The sequence below is a fragment of the Mastomys coucha genome, unplaced genomic scaffold (genome assembly GCF_008632895.1).
Source record: "Mastomys coucha isolate ucsf_1 unplaced genomic scaffold, UCSF_Mcou_1 pScaffold15, whole genome shotgun sequence".
Lineage (NCBI taxonomy): Eukaryota > Metazoa > Chordata > Mammalia > Rodentia > Muridae > Mastomys > Mastomys coucha.
In genome coordinates this window covers 35,715,751-35,739,908 of record NW_022196897.1, presented here as the reverse complement: position 1 = coordinate 35,739,908, position 24,158 = coordinate 35,715,751, and the positions used below count along the sequence as shown (strand labels likewise).

Here is a 24,158-nt window from a genome sequence, read left to right as displayed (position 1 = left end):
TAGCTGCCCTGCAGGAAGTGGAACACAGGAGGGAGGGTGGGGACAAGGTTGTCTTTCCCAGCAGTTTCTGAGCATACTTGATCACTTAAGCACATGCGAGGACTGGAGAAACAGAGAAGGGGAGCCCAAGACTTCCCACCTGACCTCTGTGCTCTGCCAAGAGTGGGCGGTAACCGTAGCCTTCTCTGCAGCTATGTCTGTCTCTGTGACTTCATCACTGTGACATGCTTGGAATTTAATACCTTGCCTCACAAAGCAGTTGTGGGGGGAAAGAATCTGCACTGAAAAAGGTTTACAGGAGGTGGTTGAAAAATGGCCAGCAATTGTTCAGAACCAATTACATCATGTTCAGCTGCTGATATGTGGAAGTCTTGGTTTGGTTTGATCCCCACACCAGGTAAATAGGGTGTTCAATTGAGATGCAGTTCTAAGGGCACAGAGCGCTGTATCTGGAAGCTTGGTGATCTCCTTAGGGCTGATATTTAACCTTTTTTTTTAAATACATAAAGTATTTACTAAGCCTATAGGAAAAGAGATCTAATTTCTTTAAGGCACATACTTCATTTTTAAACACAGAAGGGGCAAAACCTAATTTAGCTTAGAGTTGGATTTACTCCTGCTTGATTACCTATAGCTTTTATCGAGATGGAAGATCCAGCATTAAATAACTAGAGCAGCCTCTATCCCACCCCCCAGGTATCATTGCTGTATTACAGCAGACTCACGGTAACTTACACAGTGCAACTCATAAAGCTTACTAATGGTTATTCATTTCAGTGTGCAAAATACAAATGGCTCTACATTAAAGCAAAGACAATGAATCATTCATGAGATAATATCTACTGGGATGGCAGGATAGGTCCATCTGTCACAGCAGGAGCCTTTGTTGTTGTTTATGTATAACTTCATTTAATTTTGTTTATGATGTTCCAAATGAAAGGAGGATTAGGGCAGACAAGCAAGGGATTTTTCTACTCACAGATAAGTGGAGTTAGCAGTGTCCTGTGGAAAAGTCCAGTGCTGTCCATGCATTCTGAAAAATACATGATACAGGATACAGTATACAGGATACAGTACACAATAAGAAAAGTCTAGCAAGAATTGCATAAAATACAAGTTACCTTGCCCATTGAAAGCTGCAACATCTTTCTTCCTGTGCTTTTTCATTTATCCTCTGTGCGTGTGTGTGTGTGTGTGTGTGTGTGTGTGTGTGTGTGTGTGTATCTGAGTCTGAGATGCTAGATGCATTGTGGGAACTGAAAAGCCTATAGTTTATTTGATAAAAACACATTCGTATCAAACATGTAAGTGGGTCGCCCACTGTGGGTGTTAACCGGCTTTCAGATTGGGTCAGCTGTTCTGCCTAGGAAGCAAACTGAACTTTACTGGCTTTCCCACAAACCTTCAATGACGTGGGGTGGGGTAGAGTGTGTGTGTGTGGGGGGGGTGGGTAAGATAAGGCAACTGGACGCTGAGGAACCGTAACATTTGCTACACCTTAGCAATAGAGGTGCCAGGCACAAATGGTTGAAGTCCTGTATATTTCTCCTCATTTTACATATTCCTTAGAGCTTCATTCGCTCCTTGAATAATTTGTGATCACTTAAGATCAGAAATATTCTCCTCTTTCTCTCTCTCTATCCTCTCTCAGCTTGACTCAAGATAGATAATGCATTCTTAATCTTAGCTAATTCTGATCTTTGCAAAGGGCCAGCTTGGGCTGCTCGACCTTACCAGCTCATCTGATAAGGATGTTTGCCACCCAGTTTGTTGACACAATTTCAATTCTTTGTACAGACAAGGTGGTAGGAGAGAGCAACTCCTGCAGTGTGTCCTCTGATCTCCACAGGCCTGCTATGGAACACCTGCCTCCCTCAACATTTGACATGAGTGAATGAATGAATGGATGTAAAGTTAACTGACATTTCCTCAATCTTACTATGGAATGCGTCAAAGAAGGAACTTATTGGGGACTTTCTAAGATGTGTTTGTTCATTCATACATATTAGGGCTCAGACTTACATACTCCAGTCTCTGTCTTGCTCAAGGCCATGTGTAGATAACATTTCATAACTTCATAACATTTGCACCCTAAGGCATCACCACAGTGTATGACTGGCCAGGAGTAGGCTTGAGAAGCTTGGAGCAAATGTGCCTCACACCTGGCAAAATAGCTTATAGTGCAGACTGAGATTCTCTCCTTTACATTTAGGTGGCTACATACTATGTATCTGCTAAGTTATCAACCTCTTAGGGGTGACAGGATCCAGAAGACTTGGAATAAACAGCGGTAACACAGAGGTGTTTATCATTTGTCTTTAAGGATCTGAAGAGAAAACACACACACACACACACACACACATACACACATAGACACTGGTGAATTATGGAATCAGAAAAGCTGGAGCCAGGGGTTCAAGAGGACTGAGTTTCTCCCGGAAGACCCAGTGTCATTATAGCTGGAACTATATGAGAGCAGCAAGAATACTTTGGTCCTTCTGTGAGAAGCAGGAATGCGAATACATAGGATCCCAAGGGCAAGGCGGGGCCAGTGGTAGAGAGGCAAATACGTGGGAAGGCACCTGGTGGAGGAGAAGTTCGAGGCAGCTTGAATAAAGCACAGGAAGGTGAACCCAGTGGAGCTGGGTGGGGAGGGTGAGGTTAAGGAGGAGATGCAAAGAGGGACAGCTGGTTTACTGTCAAACAACTCTGTGCTAACTCCAAAATTGCAGATTAGTAAAGGAATCTAAATCCGAAACCAACTCTCAACTACTGTCTTTGGAATGGGGCTGTAAAACTTGAGCCCTTGAACAGTTGTATCTGCATTTAAGGCTTTTTAAATGAGTGAAACTTGACCTTAATATCAGACTTAGGAATTGTGAATATTTGGAAAGTCTCTCTCTTTTTATTCTGGAGGGGTCACACGGTATATGTGAACTTGAATAGAAGAGTAGAATGATGCCTCTCCAATTTAAATAAACAGCAAAAGCATTCTGAATGGATATCAGTGATGTTTGGCAAGTTAAAACAATAGCCTTTGCTCTCAAACATCTGGTCTTCTAAAAGGTAGTGTAAAAAAAAACATGCCCCTGTGATTAGTGGTATAAAGTGGTCCACATTTCATAAAATGTTTTAATGGAACCTTGAAATCAGGCAACTGTGTTATAAGAAAAGAAACTTTTAATATGCCTTCCTAGATTTGGATTTAGGCCTCTATTGAGATCACTGTTTTGAGAGATGACTTGGACAACTGTTTCTCAATGCGCTGAAGCTCTGTTTGCATAAGGCTGACCTCTTGGTAAGAACACCATCTTTACACAAGCCTTTCACGAGTGAAAACATCTAGTGAGGAAAAGAAGTTTTCTACTGGTGCCACTTAAAAAAATTCAACAGGTCTGGGAATGGCAGTGCATGCCTATAACCACAATGCACAGGAGACTGAGATATGACAGCCTGAGCTATGTGCTGTCCTATCTCAAAACAACAACAAGCAATAAACCAAACTTTGGCTGAGGATGCAGTTTTTGCTTACTAGTTTTTGCTTACTAGAGTGTTTACTTGGCATGCACAAACTCCTGCCTTTGATCCCCAGCACCAATAGAAACCACTTATGGCAATGCATACCTATATGCCTAGCACTTAAGAGGTGGAGGCAGGAGGACTAGGTGATGTCACGAGGTGATGTCATCCACATCTACATAGGGAGCTCTAAATTCACCCTGGGATGTTTGTGATTCAAATGAAACAAGATAAAAACCTCAACTGGTCCATTTGTTTAGATATTGCAAATATTAGACATACTATTGAGAAAGTGTCCTAAACACTAACAGCAAAACCAGCTAACCACAGTTTCAGGCAAAGAATGATTATGGTTTAAAATGATCTGGAAGCCTGGTTTACCTGCTTAGGAATCGAAAGGCTTTTGTGACTTTTGGGGAATGAGGAGACAAGCAGGGAAGATGCAAAGGGCAGAACCTGAGGTTGAAGAGGCTCTAAGTTCTCTCTGCTTTCTCAATTTGCTGGGTCCTTGGTTTGAGTATTGATTTGTGATCTTGCAGTCATGGGATAAAGCTTGAGCCTCATAGCTCATTGTGGGCCCATGTTTCTGCTTATATTCCGAGGAGACTGTATTCCTTGTATTTTACTGATATCCTGACAGCCAAGGAAACTAGAAAGTATTGTGCCAAGGTGTCTCTTCCTTAGTAAGGGCCTTTAAGTTCAGTTTGATGAGGGCCTCCAGAGTCTAGCTACCAGTTGTGTTCTGAAGTCAATAACTTGTGAAGGAACTGGTCTGACTTCTGGATATATAATCCCTACTTACAACTGCCATGTTTTAGACTGTGAAATGTGGTCATCTTAGGGGTCATCTTAGTCCTTGGTTTCTTTTTCCTTTCTTTCTTTCTTTCTTTCTTTCTTTCTTTCTTTCTTTCTTTCTTTTTTTTTTTTTGGAGGAAAATTCCACTGTGAGGCCTCAAATGATTATTCCAAGAAGAAAACAAGGCACTGTTACAAAAATCAGAATGGCTTTGCATAATTATCATCTTCCTGGTGATGAGCTAGAGACTACAGAATAGATAGTGATAGCGAGGAGGTACTGTCTACTTGTGTAATTTGAATGCTCTTCTTTTGGCCTCAAATCCTTGCTCCCTGATTTGGGGTTTAATGGTACTTGAAAAAAACTGTGTGGCAATCATAACTCCACTTCTGATTATATAAGGATTCTTTGTAGGCTTCTATCAGCAATTTTACCTACAGTCATGGCTGAAAAATCATTAATCTGTTAGGAAAGCATGGTCAGGAAGACTTGACAATTACAAGGTGGTAATGACTTAGTTATATATATCATGTAACTATTATGATGAGGATAATAGTTAAATTCCAGAAATTATAGAATGTGTGTGGATTTATAAAAATTGCTTTTTAACAAAACTAGTTGAGAAATGGGGAGGAAATCAACATATGTGTAATGGTATGTGTGAATGTATGCATGAGAAGGTCATTTGAAAAGAGGATGCCAAATGTTCAACAATATGAGAAAAATCAAGAAAATTGCAGCATACTCTAAAATATTCTAATATAATATTATGAAGCATTTAAAATTAATGTTTAAAAGGTTATATAGCAAAATAGAAAATGCTTATTTTATAATAATAAATGAAAAATACATGAAATGCTCTAAATTATTTTAGTTGTAAATGAAAACTAAGCATGTATCAGAAATACTGTGTGGTGGTTTGAATAGGAATGGCCCCCAAAGGTTCACATATTTGAATGCTTGGTCCTAACTTGGAGGAACTATTTGAAAAGGATTAGGAGGTGTGGCTTTGTTGGCAGACGTATGTCATTGGGAGTGGGCTATGAGGTTTGAAAAGCACACAGCAATAGAAAAGTAACTAAGACATGATGCAAATTAATTCTGATAGTATGATGGGATTATGGATTTTTCTTTGTTTTTTTGATGCATAGTTTTGTTATACCTATTTTAATGTCTTTAGTTAATTTTACAACTTTTAAAAGGAAAGGAAATGTTCTAAATAGGCAATGTTTCAGTCAGGATTCTCACAGAAGTCAGATAGCTTACTAAAATTAGGGTCAAATGAGACTTCTTTAGTGAGGGAACTAGGTTCAAGGTCAAGGCAGGTTAGTGTGATGCCCTGGGACTAGTGACCCAGAGCCTGGAACTGTGGTGTGGAGAGCATTGTTGTAAGGGAAGGTATGATACTTAGATGAGAAATGAAGTTATCAAACAGAAGCTGACATCACAGGGAGGAGCTGCTGTGATTGTCTTGGTGCTGTTTGTGTTTTGATGCTAACACAAACAGGACTATGAGGAGCAGAGCAGATCATGTAATCAGGTGACTCCATGTGAACCTGCTCCCCAATTTAACTGAAAATAAAGGGTAGAGCCTGTGATTAGGCAGTGGAAGGAAAAAGGCATGTTTGGAAGTTTTAGAGAAGGAGAGAGAGGAAGGAAAGAGGAGATGAGACAGAGGACGGAGGGAGAAGACAGATGAAGAAAGAGGTGTAAGGAAGATGGAGCAGAAACATGTGGCTCAGAGGGGCTGCAAGAAGCAAGCAATCTCATAGCTGGGGGACGGAACATTGTAGTGGGAGATCTGTCCAATCTAGGTGTGCAGTCCATAAGTATTACATCTGAGTTGTGTGTTCTTTACATGGCCTTATTAGGGTTGAAGATTTACCACAACAGAGGAGCCAAAAAGAATTCCATTTCACTGCCCACTTCCTTCTCTCTATGTCCTCCCAAATGATCTCCATTACTCAAACCATGCCAGAAGACAGAACACTTGAGAACCTTTAATGTAACCCATAAGGATCTTGTGGGATAGAGAGCTGAGTGAAAAAGAGTAGACTGGGTGAGGATGGGTCGATCAAAGCCACCTGGCATTTAGACCTCATTTTCCAAAAGTTCACAATTATAATGTCTTTTTTGTCCCAGAGCATCAAGGTTCATAGCCCATAGACAAACTCACTCATGAACCATATATTTTAGGATCTCAAATATCTAGAATTGGATACCTAGACAGTATGGCTTGGTTCTAGTAGAATAGCATGATACAGAACTATATCCTTGAGAAAGGTTCAGATTGAATAGTCTTTGATAAGTTGCAAGAGAGTGATGCTTAGAGGGCATTAGCAGGCTAGAGAGAGAGAGAACAGGAGGTGGGACCTCTGTAGAAATCTAGCCTTTCAGGACAAGGTTAATTTAAAAAGGCAATAAAAGGCATTTAGAACCCTGAATTATAAAGTGTTTGTTAGGAGGATATAGTGGTGTCTGCCTATAAGCTCAACACACTGAAGGTTGAATCGGGAAGATTAAAGAGTCTACAGTCATGCTAAGGTAGAGACGTAGAGAAAATTGTCTCAAAAAAAAATAAAACTGAGAAAAGGCATGTGAAATATTATTTTTTTTTATCAAATACTTACTTTGTGTCTGGTCATTTTATCAGCTCATCTCTGTTTTTATGGGCAGTAGTCATTATTTCTACATAAAGTAAGACTAGACAAGTTGATCCGTAAGGTCATGTGTTTGAGAGGGCTAGCTGAGCATGGAGTTAGGTAGTCTGAGCTCTAGACGTGGCTTCCTAGAAGGCACAAAAGGGTGAAGGGAGTGGAACTGTAAAATTCCAAGGAGAATTATTTTGGTGATGAGGAAAGGGGATGTTAGTTGCTTTTAATGTCAGATACAAGAAGGAGAAATAAGACGATGGCTGAAATGAGTTATTTTCCATGACAACTTCCCACTGTTTTAAAGTATTGAAAAGAGAATACATGTTTTGGCATATTTGGCTTTTCTTTTCTTCTTTTGCTGCAAAGTTCCTCCTCTCAAACTCATTTAGCCCAGGCTCTTCTGGGTCAGTGATCTCAGCTGCCTCAGTGCTGGTATTCCAGGAATGGGCTACCATACCTATGTACATTGTCTTTATCCTGAGACTGGAATTCGAAATCTACAAATGCTATATTAAAATTTTAGTATTTTTATTTTGAGTACTATGTTCATTTTATTTCACAAGCTTATTTTCCTTTGGCTTTCTTTGAATTTTACTTTCTCTTTTTCCTTTTCTTTTTCTTTGAAAGGCTTGTCTTTTGTAAAGTCAGATAGGTTAAGTCTTGGCTTCACTAATGTGTCAGTTGTTAGGTTATGGATACAAATGTGGTGTTGATAAGGGAATGAGACCCAAGCTGCTGAGAATCATTCCGTTCACATATGCAGACAGGAAGCAGAATGTGTATTAACAAACTGATTGGAATAGGAGTTACATCTCATACTCTCAAACATTTGACTTGGGAGCCATCAGGCATTAAGCTGCTACCACATTAGAGTGCAGTAAAAAGGCAAATTTAAGAAAATTCCTGAAAAGATGATTTCTCCCATGTTCTGATGATGGTACAGTAAATTCTTAGTTTCAGAGTATAGATGCCATTTCAAGTTAAGTATATGCAATTTAAATTAAAGATGCTCAGATGTTAGCTGGCTGCCACAGCATATTGGCAACAGCATGTGTTTGAACTAGAGCAGATAATTCAAATGGCTCGTTATCCACTTACATTCTAATCATCTATGAGGTGGCTTTTCTCTGGGCAGGCTCAGCTTGCTCTCTGGGAGGTTTATAGCTTCTGAACTTACAGAACAGAGAAGGCTTGAAGGTGGTGACTCAACCCACCCCACTCAGGTTCTGCATGGCTGTAGTCCCAAACTTGCCTATGTAGCAGGTAACTCCTGAGCTTGGCTCTGGGCTGGGTGTTTCAGTTACTGATGCTTGATGCTGTATAACAAATTATCCTTGGATACCATGCCCCAAAACAATAAGAAAAATGCATTATCTTTGGTGTTTCTGAGGGCTGATGATGTTCATCTAGATGGCTTTTCCTTGAGATACCTTACGACTGGAGTCACAATATACCTGGAGGTGAAGCAATTTTGAAAGCATTTACCCGATACATAGTAATTGATACAGGCTGAGGGCTGGTGGCTGGAAAATCTATACATGCTGTATCCATGTGCCTTTCTGGTACTAAGCTCAGCTATCCTAGGAAGGGCAGTTTGAGGCTGATCTCCTGTTTGGCCTAGCCCTGGAAGTCACAGTGTTAAGAGATAGAGAGAGGACCTGGTGGTTAAAACTACTTACTGCTGTTTCAGAGGACCAGAGTTTAGTTCCTACTATGTGTGTTGGGCTGTAGCTCCAGATCAAGGGTATTATTTCTGCCTTCACAGGTGCTGTGTGTACACATGTAAATACACTCAACTTAAATATTTAAAAAGAAAAGAAAAGAACTCTATAGTGTGACTTGCCTTGCAGTCTGAGGCATGTTCAGAGTTGAGGGGAGTATCTTTTAAGAAAGTTGATAAGGTCATATTATAAGAACATGTAGAACAGGAAATCATGCTGTACTTTTGCAAATACAAGCTGCCTAACTAGATTTTTTTTTTTTTTTGTAGAAATACCCCTAGACAAATCTGTGAAACTACAAAGTCGTTTCGCAGTTTGGTTGCCAGTTTTCTTTCAACAAGCTTTAACTCCTAAATTGTAGGTTCTCCCTGCAAGCCAGAATTCCATGTTGGTCTAGGCCTGCAGCTTGGTATACATAGGCAATGGATGAGCCAGGAAGAATCTCTTTTCCCTATGTAGGGTTTCAAGCCATCAAAACTGACCTTTCTGGCACATGGAGTAAAAGGTATATTCTTACATCACATGAATGACTAGAAAGTGAGCGCCTTTTGTAAATCACTAATTTAATAGGCAAGGCTTCCTTTTCTGAGAAGGATCGTCTTAGCCAATAGGACCCATCTTAGGGGAATTTTAATAGTTTGAGCCTAAAAGAGCTATGGGAGTTCTAGTGGACCACTAACCTTTATGAGTTTGAGGCTGGCCTATGTGCCACAGTTGTAGGAAGGCCTGTGGGTTTTTTTTTTTTTTTTTACAATTCAATAGATTTACATTAGTCTCCAGATCTAAAGCAAATGCTGGCACTAGATGTTTGGAACATGTATATGCAGGAAACACATATTCTGTACTAAAGATTGTCACCATGGACATCAGTGGACAGAATTCCCATATGACATTGCCTGAAATTATGCATTTCTATCCTGCGATTAAGTAGAATTGCATTGTATCAGTTCCGTTTCTGTTGCTGTGATAGAATACTGTGACCAAAACTAGCAACTTTGTGGAGGAAGGGCTTTTACTGCATTATAGTTCCAGAAGGATACCTGTCCAGCATCGTGGAAGGAGCATGGGAGCAGGAACATGAGGCCAGTGTGGCAGTCAGGAAGCAGTCTCATCACATTTCTTTTATGCCAAGAAAGCAGAGGAAATGTGACTAAGAAGTGGGGCCAGGCTGTGGAACTCAAAGTTTGTTCTCCATGACATACTTCCTCCTAAAGTTTCCCCAACCTTCCTAAAGAGCACCACCAACTGAGGAACAAGGGTTCAAACAGGGGAGGTGGTGTGGGATGCTCCTCATTTAAATGAAATGTATTGTTGTCAGTCTAATCCATGTTTTATATATTGATGTCTTGGTTTGAAAACACATAGGACTCCCAAGAAAATGAAATACCAGATACATAATCTTCAGTGAGAGAAAAAGATGAGAAAATACCCTAATTTGATGGGAAGAGAGAATGAAATGGACTCTTGTAAGAGGCCATTGCTGGATCAGAAAGGTTTTTTTTTTTTTTTTTTTTTTTTGGTAGTAGGTGACAGGCTGCAGACCCCGATGGTTAACATCATTGACTCTGGGACCAAGTGCCTTGATTTGAAATTTTGCCCTCCTGCTTGCTAATTATATAGTCTTTTGTAGGCTTCTTACTTTCTAGTGCTTCATTTTCATCATTTGTAAAGTGTAGCTAACAATACTAAACAGCTCATAGTTTCTTTGAGCATTAATTAAGTGAAATGCTGGCCAAATTAGCCTGGTGCCAAGCGCAAAGAAAATATACTTTTATGGCTCTTAAACAACCAAGTGGATCAATTTGTCTCAGAGATTTTGTACTATCTTGTCAAATTAACTAGAGAACTGGTATTTTCCTACATTGGTAGTGTCAGAAAATGTTATTTATTTATTATTTTTGTAGAAGTACTTCTCTGTCTTGTCTATTATTTCATGGTTATGTACTTGGAGAAATCACATTTCTTTATTTTCTTTAAGGTTTTTATTCTTCAAATTTTCTTTAATATGACTGGGAAATAGTGAGCTGTGCCATGGCCATTCTGTTCTGGGAACTCATCAATTTAATATGATTCTATTTGACAGTTTTATATTCTCCTATTCTCCTATTCTCTGCCAGTTAACCTATTTGCAAGGTGAAATCCTTGAACAAATTGTCTACCCAAAGTACTGCTCTATAAAATAGATGATAGGACCAGTGGGGTATGTATTCTGTTGAGTTATGTGAATGGCCAAGGTTGCAAAGGGCACAGGAAGGGCCTCTTCAGGGGCATGCTGAAACAGTACCAAGTGGGCAAAGTATTCAGCTTGGAGATATCTGAAAATTGCTGGTAGCATTTCTGCTTTGATTTCCCTTGGAAATGATACTCTTCTGTTATGGTAACTTACGCCAGTCATTGTTTAGCATTTTGGAAACATGTAAATCTGCTTGCTTCTCATATCATTGAAACCTGATTGCTTAAGGACAGAGCATATCTGTGAGGTTCACTTGGGCATCAGAATCCTTTGTGAGAGTTTCAAAATGTCCATAAGTACTTCATAGTTCTTCATAGACCAGAACTCTTATTTTTATTTTAGATATCTTCCTGGATGTTCAGAATTATTGGTATAAACACAGAAAAAAACAGTGAATAATCCATACCATATATTGACAATATTGGTAAGTCTGATAAGTGAGAAACTTATTTGGTTACATGATTATCATTCTTTAGATTTTTCAAACTCCTTGATGAAAAAAAATGTATAAATCTGTACAAAGAAGCCTTATGGAAACCTATTAGTTTGTAGTATAGTTTCCAAATATGATAATGAAAAAGAGAGTTTGAACCTTGCATGAGTGAATAATGCTACTCTCAGAAAACATGGCTTATTAAATGTTATTAAATGAGCATTTCAGCCCTAGCTATGAGATATGTCACTATGAGATTTTGGTCAGAATATCCAGAGTACCCAGGGTTCCCAGAATATGACAGGTTATTTCCATTGCTCTTGGTGCCATCTATAACTAGTTTGTAAGATTCTATTGTTGAAGACACCAAAATGTAGAGAACATAGAGAAATGACTTTTGAACCAACCAGGAAACTCTCTACCTGCTAGCTGTCTTTCATAGTTAGAGGATGATATGTAGCCTTCCCTTCTGCAGGGAAGAAATGATCTTACCTAGCACTGGACCCTGCATACTATCTTATGGGCATACTAGGCAAGATACACCCACTGCTATATAGTGGCATGATGGTTATAGAGATAAACAACTACCTTTTCAGTGGATTTGAGGTTTGTTCCACAAAAGGGATTTCATACTTAGTGCTCTATACCTGGTTAAAAATCCATATCTGTAGCTGGGCGATGGTGGCGCACACCTTTAATCCCAGCACTTGGGAGGCAGAGGCAGGCAGATTTCTAAGTTCGAGGCCAGCCTGGTCTACAGAGTGAGTTCCAGGACAGCCAGGGCAATACAGAGAAACACTGTCTCAAACAAACAAAAATCCATATCTGTGGAAATCATGAACCCTAGGAGGAACCTCTTGTTGCTTTGCTAAATGGTCATGTTGTCACATTGTCCTTTAAACATTTTGCCCGGCATGACAATATTACTATAGGATGTAGGGTCAGGATAGATATGAACAAAAATACATTCTATAAATCTATGATATTTCCAAAAATGAATTCAAATGTCACTTCAAATAGGAAATGTGTTTATAATTAGGTTTATTAGCTTTAAGGCTGGAGTTTAGGAGACTAGGAATCCAGTTTCCAGCAATGCAGAGGTATCCCTTTTGTCTCTTAAGTTGTTGAGACTTAGCTTCAAAACAGAAGAAATACTTCTGTAGCATCGCTATTGACTAGCAAATGGATTGTAAGAGTCACAAGGCACAAGATGATATCTTTACTCTTAATTAAAAGAAATCCTTTTTTGTTCCAAAGAAACAAGAATATAAAACTAACGCCTTACAAAGATAGCAGGAGAATGTTAAAGGATGTCTGCCAAAAATCTTGCCTTGCTTTATTCCATTTGTGGTGCCAAAGGCCAATTACAACTTGCTTTGTGGTAAGATATGAGTCTGCATTAGACAATAGATGATTATTCTAACATAGAAAGAATTTTTACAATACAAATTACATTTCTCTTTCAAGAGTTTTGTAATTCGACCCTGGGTTTTCCTTCAAAGTTTCAAACCTTTATGCTTACACATTGTTGCCATGGTCCTACCAACACACACTTACTTAGGTGTGAAAAACATTAACAATTCTAACATGTACTTATTCATTTTTTTTTGAGATAGGGTCTCACTATGTAGCAGACCTGGCTGGACTGGAACACTATGTTGACCACACTGGACTTGAACTCCCAGACAACTACCTGCTTCTGCCTCCTAAATGCTGGAATTAAAAACAATGGACCCATGTTTGGCTAGCAATCACTGATTGATAGGAAAAATCAAACACTTAAAAAATGTTGACTCTAAAATTTTAATAAATGGAAAAAGTCCCAGGAATTAATTTTACCAAGTAATATCTTAATTGCAAAATAGTTGGGTTTGTTTTCTGTCTATGGAAGATATACTTTTTTCAATGTAAAGGGGAAAAATGTTCTTTTTGAGTGAATTTCTATTCAATTTAGTTTGAATGAAAGAGACAACTGTAGCTAATTAGAGTATTTCTCTGCATCATTTGTGGGACAAAAATGACCACTTCTACCTGTAGAAGATAGAAAGAAACAAGCATATTTTCACTTCCAGGTCAGGCCAGTCTCACTCTTGGCTGTAAGCAGAGCCAGCTGTATTCCTGAGATGGTCTTCCTGCTATGTCTGGGAGCCCCTGCCCCCCTTAATATCCTTCTCCAAGCCTCTAGCCTCTTGAGATGAGAGTGTACCAGGTGGCTGTACTTCTTTCATTCTCTGGTTAGTTCTTTTATGTTTCTTTGTAGGGTTGGATTTGGGAGAGAACTAAGAATTACAGTTTCTAATCTCTGTCTAAAGGGCTCTTGAGTCTTGGTCTGATTTTGATTCTCCAAACACAGGTTGAAATGGATTCTTAGCTCTTTCTTCATACAGCGCCAGTGAAGGTCTCCAGTAAGCAACTAATAAACTAATATTGACTTAACAGTGCATTGTGGTGGCTTTCAAATTCATTTTCTCCATTCCTCTTGATCTCTATGTCTTCAAAATTTATTTCTTTCTAAGGACTGGGATTGTGTCCTACTCTTTTATATGTAATGTTATGTATCATTGATGAATACTTATAACAGGAAGAACACAGGTCTATAAGGCCACCAGCTGATTTCTGAGTCCTGCTACTTCTACACTTGTTCCCTGCCTCCTTCCCTCCCTCCCACTTCCCCTCTCTTCTGGCTTGTTTCCCTCCCTAACTTTGGGATAGTGTTTTAGGGCTTAAACTATCACAATAGAGTACAAGTACAAATTTGTGTCTCTGCAATCCTTGTTGGGAGTAGAATTTGTATCTGGAGTTTTTAAATGAAAACACTTTCCGCTATTGCTTCAGGCCCAGCAGGCCTTTCCTGCTGTTGGCAGGCCGTGTCAGGGAAATTTACCTATAGGTTTCATTAGTAGTTTACTAGAGCAACCAATTTTTAGATTTCAGCAACATTGTACCCCTCCACCAATACTAAGACCCAAATGAGGAAATGGTTAAAGATGTTGCTGAACGGGGAAAGCTTGAGATCATTTGCTAAGCCATTTCACAACATACGAAATTTAGTTTCAGTTTTCAACCTCTAGCCTGACACACCAGCCCATTTACAGTCATTAGTGTGTCATAGACATTCTCTTTGCAAGCACATTAAACTGTGGTAATGGTCCAGTGAGGAAGGCTTGTCCCATTACAGCATGCATGTCATCATGATCCACTTTTGCCAAGCCCGTTGTTCTACTTTTTTGCCCCAGAATTCCTCTCTCTGCCTGCTGTGTCACTGGTGAGATGTGAGGACTCTGCTGAGTTTTGCTAAGAGGGTACACAAATTTGTTCTTTTAATGGGTTGGTTTACAGGGGACATGGAGAATGTAAAAAAGGGCAGATGGAAAGATCTGGCTTTCAGTACGATCTCTTACTTTACTGATGACTTACCTGCTATATATAATTCCTCTCGGACTTTCCTTTTTCATCTATCAGTCTCAAAGAGAAAACATAAAGAAAATTTGTGTCTCTGCAATCCTTGTTGGGAGTAGAATTTGTACCTGAAGTTTTTAAATGAAAACACTTTCCACTATTGATTCAGGCCTAGCAGGCCTTTTCTGCTGTTGGCTATATGTGAGAAACATCTGCCTTGCAGGGTGAGCTAGGAGGTGAGCTAACCAGCTTCCCAGCATCCCACAGACTACCTCATCATGTACCACTCTAAGTCTCTGATGGTCTTCTTCAGGGAGAAATGCTGCAGGGAAGAGCTCACTCTAGCCTAGGATGTGGATTGAGTTCCTGAGATTTATAATAATCAAAATATTAATGAAGTAGTCGATACAAATGCTGTTTGTGTAGAATGGCTAAGTAACCGGTTGTGTAATATATCAGGAAGAGATCCAGAGATGAGCGAGGCAGAGCATAATAAATCAGGTCATTTGTTTTGCAATAATGGAATGATAATTGTGATAATTTCAGAAGTCACTATCGTCCTGCAGCGTGAAAGAATCTTTTTGCTGGCTTCCCATTGTTTAAATATTCATGTGATGTCTATGAGTGACTTCCTGCTGAGAAAAATCTTTGCATACCTCCGGCGGCTGGCACAAGAACTAGAAATTGCTTGAAACCTGGGAAGGCTTTGCAGGAGACTGGGTGCAGGCTTGGTTTAGTGGGGGAAGAGTAATTCTTCCAGAGAAATAAAGGCCAGTGCTACTGAACTATTTTCCAAATGCCTTCTTGCAGCTAGCAGCTGTGTGAATTCATAGCCATTCACCTCTGCCCTCTGCACTGAGCGATGAGGCAGAGGTAAAAATAACCATGCTAGCTTGTAACGCAGTTATGCTATAGAAATATAAACAGGGCTAATGACCCGGGGAAGAAAATCCACAGTTGCTGTCACTTCTGCCCACCCTCCTCCTTCCCCAGCTCCCAGCTCTTTCTTTTTTCTTTCTTTTTTTTTTGAAGTTGGGGTGGGAGAATGGAGGCTGCTGTAATTGAGTTATCTAAATTTGGCAGGCCACACATCCCACTGTTTCAGTATCCTAGGACTTAGGTTCACCTGTTGCCCTTATAACCTCCCCTCTCCCAATCAGCACAGTAGGAGGTAGACAACAAATGCTTTCAAATTCCTCTGCTGGATAAACTCCCAAAAGAATGGTAGAGAGATTTGGGGATTATTTGGGTATTGCCACAAATGGGGGTGTGGATTCCTTAACAGGGGCTGTTAGAAGGAATATCTAGTGAAATGGCTTTGAGTTGGTTATTTCATCAAAGGGCATATTACATTGTGTTTCAGATACTGTGGTCCATCTGAATGTACTGGGAGTTGGTCATCTGGAGTTTTATACTTTTAGTGTTAGAAGCAATTCTTAAGGGACCTCCTACCAGGCAGAATTACAAGAAACAACTAACGGCAGACCTTTTTAAAAATAACTTAAGTGCTGTGTGCTCCTTGCTTGTTAAACTTCCTAATTCTTATCTGGTACAAGGAGAGAACTACTGTTCTCTTTTTAAGGAGAAAATAAGAGAGCAAAACCATGGCAACAAGGACAACAACAAAATATCCCATCACCACCATCAACAACATCCTTAGTCATCAATCAACCAATCAATCAATCAAAGCTTCCTAAGCCAGAGAGAGCCAAAGCTAAGAGCAAGCCCATGTTCTACCAGAAGGAAGAGCTGAAGCAGCACCAGTGTCTCTGATAAATTCTGGCTGCCAACTGAGTTTCCTACCTTCAGGAGTTAATGGCCTCTAATGGTGCTTTGATTTGGAGGTGATTATGCATCTGAACTACCTGATTAAAAGGTACGCTTCCAAATGTAGCTGATTACTTATTTACATATTGCTAGGGTTTAGGTGAAATCTTGAAGTTTAGCTGGATGATTTTCTGAGAAATTCTGCTCTGCGCAGAAACGAGTTCTGTTTTTAACTTCATGATTAGATTGGACACCAGTTAATGTTTAAATTGATAGTCATTTTTCCACTGAGTTAAAAGAAACCAGTCTTGCATATATTCTTTCCATCATCAAGATAAAAGCAATTTCTGGGTTGGGCAGAGGGTGGTTGGCTGGGGCTGCAGAGGGGAGGGTTCTGGTTTAATCACCCAGACCAAGATGAATCCTCAGCGTTTGTTTAGTATTAGCCTAGAGGAGGCAATGGTTATAGAAGGGCTTTGCTATCCATCCACTTACTAGATTGCTCCTAGTATTTTAGAGTCTAAGGCCAACACATCAGGCTGAGATAATCCTACCCAAAATTCAGACGCTTAAAATTGCAAATAAATTGAATAACAATGCAGGAATAGAGTAATCTTACATATCCAAAGAAGGGTTGCTAGGTAACAAGTGAGGAGGCGTCATGGCTTCAGATCAGAGAAGGCTGGTTAGAAAATAAAATGACATCCTCTCTTCTAATTAGTCCTTCCCAATCATATGCATCAAGATAATCTTGTGGTTTGGGGCTGTAGCCTAGTTTGCAAAGCCTGGTACCTTATTCTCTTTTTTTGAATAGAGCCTCTTCTCCTTCTGTTTTCTAAGGTCCAGTGGCCGCTGTTTCCTGCTGGCAGGCTATGGGCAAAGCCAGTTATACACATGACGGAGGTGTTTGGTGAAAACAGGCAACTCAACAGGCCCAGTTATCAAAGCAAATGTTTCCAATTCGATGAAAGACAAAGCAGGCATGTTTGTCTCCGTAGACAAAGAAACCAGGCTCGCCCTGCTGTTAGCTCTTTAACTGCAAATTCAGCCTATTGGCTCTCTAAATTAATTTGAGTTTTCTCACTGCACATAATTTTTAGAAGAAAGGAGAAAATAATTCCATGTCCAAATGTTACAAAAACAAACACATTTAAGGCCCCATGTGTTGGAGACAACACCTGAACATCCCCAAATGGAGAAGTCCAGCCTGTGCCTACAAAGAGCCTTCACCCCTATGTGTCTTCATCCCTATCAGCCACAAAGCCTTTGATCTACAATAGTGTCCTGACTGCATGATACATTGCGACAATAGTGACACAAAGCTTGTATGAATAGCCAATCAATATTTGATTTGACTTAAGGCCCACTATGCTACCTAACACTACTTGGGGGAACAATAACCTGAGATTAGATGGATGATCCAAGGACCTAGGATAAAAACAAATACTAATGTACTTAAAACAAAGCAATGACGTTCTGTTATGCTCATATTCATGACCTATTCAGCCATCATCAGAGAAGCTTCCTCCTGTAGCACATATAGAGTCTGTACCTGAAGCTAGACATTATGCAGAAAGTGAGAGACCTTGGAACACTCATCCTTAAATGGGATATCTCCATCAAATCCTACCCCTCAGGGATTAGGGAACCCTGTAGAAGGGGATGTTGAAAAAACTGAAGAGCCAGAGGAAATAGAGAATACCAGCAAGGTCCTAGAAATGAACAGGATCGATACTGATGCATATACAAACTTACAAACAGGAGCAGCATGAGCAGGGCATGCGCGCGTTTGCATCGGAGGGGGGTCCTAGAGCTGAAAGAGAACCCGATGCAGTCCTCCATTCCTTAATCCAGAAGGTAACTCCAAATGATTACCGCTGGCAGAGGAAAATTTTGTTTTTTTTCTAAGGCAGCCTCACTGGGAAACAAACTCCTCTTAAGGGTAGACTGTATGACCAGCAGGAGATGGCCAACAGAAAAGGACCGCGGTGGAGTCATTGGGGTTCCTCTTAGCAAAGTGGGTGTCAGAACTTGTTTTTTTTCTTTTTTTTTAATTTTGTCTTTTAAAAAATTTTTAACACACACACACACACACACACACACACACACACACCCGTAGTTTTCTCTCTTTTCACCCTACAAGTCCTTTGCACATATATCATAGCTTCCAGTTCAGTGTTCGAGCAAGTGGGTCTCTGTAGCTATAACTGTTTCACATGCAGTTTCTTGTGCTCTTTTCTTTCTGTTTGTTTTATCCTTTTCTGATGAATCAGTTTTCATTTCATCTTGTTTTTATTTTATTTTATTATTATCCCTTAGAAGCCTGCTTGTTTTCTAAGTAGAGACAAAAAGGGGTGGGGGTGGATCTGGATGGGAGGGGATAGAAAACAGTAATCAGGATATATTATGTGAGGAGAAAAAAAAAGGCTATTTTCAATAAAAGAAAAGAAATGTAAAAAACACATTAAGGGAGTTTTCCAATCCGCTAAAGCACAGAATCTGGGAATCATGAGAGGAATTTCTCCAGACCACAGAGTATTCTGAAGTCACAAATAATGGTACACATATATAGTTTGAAGAAAAATCTTCCAAGTAACTTTTACATACTAAATCTTAATCCATATCATTTCTCTGTCATCTATATTGATACAGAGTACCCTGTCCTGAATACCCTGTCCTGAAGCATAGAGACACTTCTCACTTAGAAGGGAGGGTCAATTATTTATAATGATTTGCACTTGCCATACTAGCAGATTTTAATTCTCTTTATAAAATTTGTCACAAAAACAGTGCTGTCCATGAAATTGCTTCATCAGAAAGCTGAAAACAACTGGACACTTGTGAATCACTACAGAGTTAGGCATGGCGGTACTCATCCGGAAATCCTAACACTTGGGATTCTGAGGCTGGAGAATCACTAGTTCAAGGACAGTACTTGGCACATAGTCAGACACTGTCTCAAACATAAACAAATCAAAAAAGTGAATTAAGTAGTTTTAAATAAAAAACTATTTTTATCTTATAGCTGGGCATGGTGATGCATGTCTGTAATCCTAGTATTAGGGAGACTGAGGCATGAGGACCACTGAGTTTGTGGTCAGCCTGATTGATATAGTGAGTACCAGGTCAGATAGGGCTAAATCCCATAGTTATGTTGTTGTATTTCAAAAAACTAGTCTCTCTCTCTCTCTTTCTCTCTCTCTCTCTCTCTCTCTCTCTCTCTCTCTCTCTCTCCATCTCTCATCTCTGTTTCTCTGTCTCTCTTTCTCTCTTATATAATTCATCCTCCAGTCAATTGAAGATTAATTATTTAAGGCTGGAAAAAAAGAAAAGCTAAACCACCTTCTAAAGATTTACTAATCTGTGAACAGTATGTGTAGTGCTCTATTTGGGGGGTGCACAGTTGGATAAATAATATTGCTGTATATGCCTGTTTACTGAAGATATTTTCATTCAAGTAATGATGATGGAATGAAGAAGAATCTTATGGGGACAGCTGCCTTTATGACAAATGACTTATAAACAAAAAAGCACATTTGAGAAATAGAAATGACGAAAAGAGAGGTCCTTTGAGTATCACAAATAAAGGGAAACTAATGTTTAAGAAACAATGGAAATGACTCTTATTGTAGATAGAAATTTGTGCTTTATTTCAGTATTAATATGTGATGATAATAAGCTGTCATAACTTCTAAGTCCATTTGAAGTGTGATGTTTATGTGCTTATTATATGGCTCGTTATGGTCAACTCCCAGAACCCTACCGTGTTTCCTCTGCTTGTATCTGCCCTTGCTATTTTCTCTGCTTTCTGTAAGTGGAAATCAAGCAGGCTATTTCTCATCCAGGTTCACTGTTATCCAGTCAACTGGACTGAAGAATGAAAACACTTTTGTTTTTGACTTTTCTTCAAGTGGGCTGAATGTCAAGTTTAGGAGAGGATTTTTGCCAGATTAAGAAACAACATATTAAACCTTTGCCAGGATATTTCCAGAACACAAGGGATGGAGGGGAGTTGGAACTAGTGGTTATGTTATTACATGGAAGATGCCAACAGCTGGATGAGACTTTGTTCTGGAAAGGCTAGGCAACATTTTTTTTTTAATTTAAATATAGAAACCATGTATATTTAGTTCTTTTCCTCAACTCAAAAAAATGGATGTAAAAATACTACTAGATCAATGTATTTCTTCGGATTCAACTTCATGGGAGTGCTAGGTTTATACACTTGCTTTGAACTGGCTAAATTTTGTTTGTTGCTAAAAATCATGAGTCGCTCAACTGCAGGATATTGAAGATGGTAAAATAATCATGACAACAATAATTCTGTTTTGATGATGTCTATTTCTGGCAAACATACAGCTGCTATATACTTGTAAAAGTTATTCACGAACAGTAATCTTTTAAGATGTCTGTGGTGAGGACAAAAATATTTCTCTATATAGAAACATCCTACTAGTGTATTAATATGGAGAAAAGTCTATTTAGATGATGGTGTAACGAATAAACTATGCTCCTAGGAGGCCATCGTGTGTCCTTCTAACAGGTCTCCAAAAAACTCATTTATTTGTTTAACATCAGAGATTTTGGAAAATTAATTATATAAGACATTATCAGGAACTCCTTAGATTAGCCATAACTAGTAAAATCTCAAGTGTCAGATAGGTTTAAGGCTGTATTATGCTGCAATAAGAGCCCTCCTAGCCTTAGACTGTTATGTCTGGCTCACTGTGGTGGGTCTGCTTCAGGTTTTCTGTTTGGAGTCAGGCTGATGAAATCTGTGTTTGCAGATTTTTAAAGTCACAACTATAGGAAAAAGGAAGTCTTTTTAAAAAAATTGCCTCTCAATGTATATTGCCCCAAAGCAATGGATATTATCTTACATTCCATTGGTAAAATAAAGTGCATGTCTTAACCTAATTACAAAGGGTACGAAGTCCCATCTCACCTTGGGCTTTGTTAAAAAACTTGAAATTAGTGAACAGGCTCAATAAGAATATTAAAACAAACAAACAAAAAAAAACCCCAAAAACCCAGGTACCACTTACTATTTCATCACTGATTGAACAAGAGAAGATATATGTGTGTTTATAACAATGAAAACAAAGATAATTTAATGGATAAACATAAAGGGGTTTTTTATTAAATCTTTAAGTACAAAACCATTGCTTTCTCCCCTATGTGTATTTCTTGGCTTTGTGTTTCTTTCTTCCACATAGTTTTGCATGCTCCTCTGCCTTGGGGAGGGAATCAGGTAAGATGCTCAATGTGCATTTGGCTTCAGCTGAAGATGTTGCTGTTTCAGGCATTCAGTACTGTCTTACTTGTGCCTGTCCTGGCACTGGGAATAGTTCTTAGAGCATATACTATCAGAGAAAAGTGTCAAAAGTTGATCAATATTCTGGGGAAAAATATCCAAAGCATGTATTTTAGAGGTATGTCTGGATCCATTCTTTTATCAGCCTATTGAAAACAAAGTTGGGATCCTCAGTTCAAATATTCTATATATTAACAATGTTTAGAGTCCAATTTCCCTTAAACTGAGCATAGTTGTAGACACCTGTAATCCCAGCACTTGGGAGGTTCAGGAAGATAGATACAGAACTTGAAGCAACTTTGGGATATATATGTAGCAAGATTCTGTTCAGAAAAAATAGACAAGTGAATGGGCCCACAGTACTTTCTTCTGGATCATTCCACCTTCTTGGTGAAAATGATTATGGGAAAAGTTGATTCGGTGTAATGTTCTTATCTAATGTGTTTGCCTGAAGTCTCATCTCTTCTTTCTGTTCTCTAGATATAGTGTAGTGCCCTAGTAAGGAATAATAAAAAAGGCTGTAGGAAGGATGACAGATCTGAGTTCTGGAAGGTGTTGACTACATGATGCAAACCCTGAATCTCAGGAAGACTGAAGTGACATGCTTGCTTTGAACAGAGGCCCCAACTCAGATTTTACAGCAATACATTCGTCTCTTCCCGCATCACCATTATAACAGAAGTCAGCACACCATTAAAAATTCTTTTTCATTAAAAAATTCAAGAAGAAGATGTGTTTTGGGGGATGAAAGTTATGACAGCGTTTTTGATGGAAACCCATCAGTTCTGTGATATATGGGTATCTTTCATGGAAAGGCATATTTTAATAAGACCTAGGAAATTCCATAAACAGGTAGTTGTTCCTAAACTACCAAGTAAATGAACTCAGTGTGAGGGAACTCAGTGTTAGAAGGTATTAATAGGTAAGTTAAGGGAAAAATGATTGCTTATGATTTAAATCAGAGAAAGCCACTTTTAAATGTTTGTTTTCATTAAAGAATATCATTCTTGTAAAACTTTCTACTAAAACTAGCCTTTTTTTGAAACTGTTATTGAATAGAAAGAATGAAATGATTGAAAATAAGTCTCAAACTGAATGACACTTTGCTATAAACTTCACCATGAACAAAGTTAAACATTGACTTTTATTTTATGATGAAGGTCAGTCCCGTAAAACTGTCTTTCTTGTTTCCTCTCAATGATTTCTTTCTTTGTCTTTTCCCCAATTTCCTTTTGCCTCTTGCTTTTAGCAGACTCTTTGTTCTTTCTGGAAATCAGGCAAATATCATTGATGATCCCCTTCATTCTGCACAATGTGGGCAAACTGAGTATCCTGTGAGCAAATGATGGCAGAGTGAAAACTCCACCCATTTATATCAATGCTTAGCTTTTATAGAGTTCCATTGGTTTATTCTTCTAGGCAAACCAAAGAATCAATGATTCCAGAAACCATTTTTTATTTTTTGGAGAAAATGTGTAACTGGAATATTTCCTGAAATAAGGAAGCTTTAATGTGGAGCTGGGCATTGTATTTGTGTCGCTTAGAATTACTGTTCAGATAAGACTGTGTTGTTAGTGTCAGTACTACTGATCATGGCTGCTTTTAGTTTATAACATGCTTCAACATTGAATATATAGATCTGTTGATAATGGCACTTCAACAAATGATGTAACTCCTGCCATGAATAGAACACAGAATAAAGCCACCTCCCTTTTTCTGAGCCCAATAGTTCATCGGCTAGAGCAGTGTTCCCCACTCCCAGGAAAGTATTGTGTACAGTGCCCTGGCAGCCTCGTTTCCTAGGAGGCTAGTGAATACCAGGACTATCATTTTCCTGACAGGCACAGAGGTGATCGCTCTCTCCACATCAGCCAGTGATGATGCTGAGTATTAAAATGGATACCCCACAGCGGTTTGAGCCTAGAAGCTGGGTTAGGCAGCTGCTTGAGGTAATTAGGAATTGGAAGGCAACTTTCTAAAGGGATCCAACAAGAGACTAGAGCATCCACAGTAGGGGATGGCTCTAAGGATGACAGAGGAGTTGCTGAAAGGCAGGCTAGGCTCCTGGGGAAACTGCTGCAAGTGTGTAAAAATAGACACTTGTAGCTTATGTTTAACTGCTTTTAGTTAAGCTACATGCTGTCAGATGATGTTAACATCAACACCAGATTCAGTGCATTGATGAGAGTTTGGAAAGTTTGGGTGAAAGGCTAAGTTACATTCTGGGGATACATTTTCCTGACTCAATCTTTCTCTTAGCTTCTGCTAAATTAACACCTGAGTTACGTTTCACAAGGTTTTTCTTTTCCTCTCTCTCTCTCT

The 24,158-nt window shown here is 39.1% G+C and overlaps 1 long non-coding RNA gene across 1 annotated transcript in view; it reads left to right on the top strand.

Annotated features, from left to right (window-relative positions):
* Positions 1-271: 271 nt before the first annotated feature.
* Positions 272-24,158, top strand: part of LOC116091973 — a 59,538-nt gene continuing 35,651 nt past the window's right edge. Inside the window, exon 1 of the long non-coding RNA XR_004119131.1 lies at positions 272-397. This is a non-coding gene — a long non-coding RNA (uncharacterized LOC116091973). The remainder of the gene's footprint in view (positions 398-24,158) is intronic.